Below are 4,109 nucleotides of genomic sequence, written 5' to 3'. Positions count from 1 at the left end.
AGCTTTCGTCTTCTTCCTCAGAAATCGGCTTGTCTCCAACTATCTGCTGGTAGCCGGGAGTCGCTGCTGGCGGAATCTAGCGATGCCGACGAGAATTCCAGCGGTGGGAATACTGTGGGCAGCGCTGTGGCGCTTCCAAGACGTACAGGAGCGCGAGCATGTTCTTCAGAGTCGTATTGACTATCTTGGCTAAGAATGAGCCCAATACCGCGCTCATCGATCTCGTGTCGTATGAAAACCTGGACACATGTACCTTAGAATGACCGCAGTTCATCACTGGTCCGGCTTCAACACCTGCGAGCATACGTGTACGTATCCGAATCACCACGAGTTCCGGATATCGTACGTCTGGGATGAAAAACTCCACCGTCGTATGTTGTACGCCAGGTTTCGGCAGGGTCGCTTCTCATTCTTCGCTCGATGCTCCGGAGCTATTCGGCGGCGGGAAACAAGCCTCGTGTTGTCAGATTGATTCCACGAACTGAAGGCGGCTTTCTCAGCGAGTTTTCGATGACGGAAAAATGGGAAATGAATTCTCGAGGTGCCATCAATTCCAATTTGTTCTGCTTTCGCTAAATTGAGTCTTACGGCCGGCGTCTTCCGGACGGACCGCGCGCCGCCGTCGGAGCCAAGGACTCTGCAGGGAACTGCCGAACTACATCCTGAATTTTGTAAGCATTGAACGAGGATCAGATTCCGAGAATGCATCAGATGTCGAGGATTCTTCCCGGATACCCGGCACCGTCTTCTTCGTGTCCCTGTGTTGCCGTCTCTCGAACCTTTGGTATTTCTGATCTACCAACTCGTGGGCGAACGATAGCGCATTCACGAGCCGATGCCAGTTTCGCTCGAAATTAGAATGGGAGCCCGGAGGCTGACGCACGAAGTTCAGAGTAGGCAACTCAGGCACGCATCAGCTCGATGGGTTCGCTCATTCAAGTCTCTAGAATTGCCTACAATTTTCGTCGGGGTATTTAGCCGAACGCTTCGGAGTCATTATCGGTCCGGAGATTCGCCCGCCGGCGCCCAAGAGAGAAGGACCCGAGATCCTCCCACAGGTGTGACCACTCGATCGCTCAGAGGTCGTCGCTTCGCCGCCGGCTCATTTCGGTGTGACACTTCAGCTAAATGCTCGAGTTCGCTATCGCCGGCCCGGCATTCGGAGAGACTTGTTTTCCTAAATCTGGAGCGATCGGGAAGTACCTACTAAATATCCGTTCGGCCTGTCTCACACATTAAGCGCCAGCTGACTAATCATCGTAGTTAGATGTGAGTGCGCCGACTGCGAGAGCGCGTCGTATGTGTGCCACTGTGTCTGGAGCTGAGCACATCTGGAACTGTCATTTTTACAGAGCAGTTGGCTGCTCGCGCGTAGTCCATATGGCGCATATTTTTCCCACCACGAAGCTCGTGTTCTCAGCATTAGGCTGTCAGTGACTGAGATTTGAAATTTCCCTGCTTCCGTTCCCGGAATCATACGTGCCTAGAGCACGACATGCATTTTCCAATGAGAGCACGACATGCATTTTCCAATGAGGGCGGGACTTCGTGAAATTAATTTCTGAGTCTTCTTAGAACATTTCTAATTTACGATCGATATACCTAATGAGCGAATGAAGGTGAAGATCTGCGTGGGGCGAAGGCCGATGCGTGAGAGACCACAAGGATGTTCTCGGAGGAGGGAAGATACTGTCCGGCGATGCAGATTGCAACTTCCTTCTCTGATCGCCTGTTCAACGTTCACATAAAGTACCCGATCTCGTGGGATTTCGGCGTATCTCCGAGATCGACGCGGATTACGCGTACATATTACGTACGGAGGCAGCAGCGAAGATTCATTGGAAGAATCAGAATTCTTCCACGTAGGCCCTTCCTCTGTGCTCCTCCCGAGTGCGGTCCCTCCGTGCATTTTACGTTGGCTCGGGACGACATAAAGTACACGCTACTGAACACTAAGTAGGCTCGGGAGATCGCTCGATACCGTAATTCAGACTCTTCGCATAGGGATATCCAGAGATTTCCCTGGTCGCTGAAGCACGGGGATGCTCATACCCTGGGAATGCTGATCCGACGAGACTTTCCCCCGTTATTCATCTAAGTAAGCACTCGAGCGAATCAGAGATCTCCTCTTCAGATCGAAGCTGTCATCGTAAGGTTCGGTACGTCGCGCAGCCGCGCTCATTAAGATTGATAGACGTGGTGTCGCCATTTCGACACCGGGAACGATTCTATACGAGGATCTTGCTCATCCCTTCGCTTGAAAGGGATAGTATTGATTTGCGAGCTCTCGACCCAAATGCGGCTATCCTCGAGAATACCAAATGTCCAGCAGGGCAATGGTGTTCTCGCACGAAGCGGCTGTCGAGCGAAATTTGGAATCTCACCCGACGTGCGTGAGGTCTGATCTTTGGAATTTAGTCGGAAGTCTGAACGAAATCTTCCATGCGATCTCGTCGTCGGGCCGACCGGCTTCGTGATAAAAATTTCCCCGTTTGAATCACCGGTGAGGTGTTCACTTATTCGAGTGGTCCGATCGTGTAATCGATGAATTTTCCAATATGCCAGTCCGAGCTACATTGCTCGGAGCTGAGAGTTCGCGCGCTCGCCCGACGATGGCCGACTTGATGCGCTAGCTAACTGAAGTAGCTCGCTTGAGGGGTGGCACGACAGCTAGCTAGCTAGCTAGCCAGCTAGCTATCCATCCGATGAGTGAGGGAGTAGTTTGGTAAGCCGCCCTCTCGCCGCAGGCTCTCGCGCGCTCACAACAAAGTCCCTTGCCGTTTCAAGGCTTCCCTTCCCACCACTCGTTGGCCCGTTCGCTCATTCAGGGCAATGGCGATGTCTAGCCCCGCCGTCGTGGTAGTCCAACGTCTGCCTGGTGAATTGAAGTCGCCAAACATCGAGCCGCGGTTCCAGGCTCCGCTTGGAAACCCGCTCTGATAGCTGTGGAGCAGATCGAATACCCGAATTGAACGGACGGTGGGCATCGCCTTGTTGTGTTTGACATTGCTGCTGCCACTGGTACGTTCCTGCTCTGCTGCGGGCTGTGGCAGAAGAAGAAGCAGCAGCAGCAGTCAGGTCTCGGAACGGTCTTCGGTACGGTCTTCGCTCGATACTTCAGTGTCCTCGAACAAGTACTGCGATGACTTTGTGGGCTAGCTTTCGAACGAATTCGGGTTCGGGAGGTCTATAGTGCCGCGCGAACCATCGCTATGTGCGCGAATCATCTATGTTTCCACGAGGAAGCCTCTAAGGTCAGTGCGTCCGTGGATAGGTTGTTCTCAATTTGCAAGTGAAGTGAATCGTCGAGCTTGTCGTCGTCGTCGTCGCCAACATAATTTCGTCGTCGAGCTGCCGCAGTGGTGATCGTGTTTGGCCTTTGCAGTTTCTGTCGTCGTCGCCCCAGTTCCTCTCATTCAGGCTATATGATGTACTTCAACGGACAACTTGTTCACGTGTAGTTCTCACTGCCGCGATTTCCGAGCTGCTACACCGTCTCTCTATCTCAAGAAACTCCCGCGGACGAGTCAATCAAGGACTAGCGGAGCCTAGGAGGCAGTCGACCGAACGCTGGAAAGACTCGCCGAAAAGGTGGCGGGAACTTGAGGAGAGCGGAGCAGGTGACAAGAGCACGCTCCACGGAGGAAATCGGGGCATTCCACGACTTTCGAATAGGCCGCTTTTGCTTCGCGCGGTGCAGAAGTCAGTCGTGGACGTGTCGGCCTTTCGTCACTAATGGAAATTCTGTGCATCGGCACTTCCATCGGCGCTAGCAGTGACAACAACAAAGCGAGAGCCAATATGGAATTCGTTAGCAACAAATTCAGCATCTGCAAGAACTATAGCATCATCGAGACGTCCCCGTCGTCATCATCATCATCATCGTCGTCGTTGTTGTCTTCGGTGTTATTGTTGTTGTCGTCATCGTGATAGGCGGGGGCAGCCTCGGATCAGCCCGCCGTCTGACAGCTTCGACTGCACGCACCACAAATTGCATATATTCGATCATTCCAGTCGTGGAGGAGAAGAGGAAATATTCCTCGGGAGCAGTCAGGCAAAAAAGCAAGCGAAGGGACGAACAAACGAGCAAGCAAGCAAAAAAACACGAG

Source organism: Galendromus occidentalis, unplaced genomic scaffold (assembly GCF_000255335.2).
Source record: "Galendromus occidentalis unplaced genomic scaffold, Mocc_1.1 scf7180000077428, whole genome shotgun sequence".
NCBI lineage: Eukaryota > Metazoa > Arthropoda > Arachnida > Mesostigmata > Phytoseiidae > Galendromus > Galendromus occidentalis.
The sequence above is the reverse complement of the archived record's forward strand: the minus strand, read 5'-3'. Positions refer to the sequence as shown.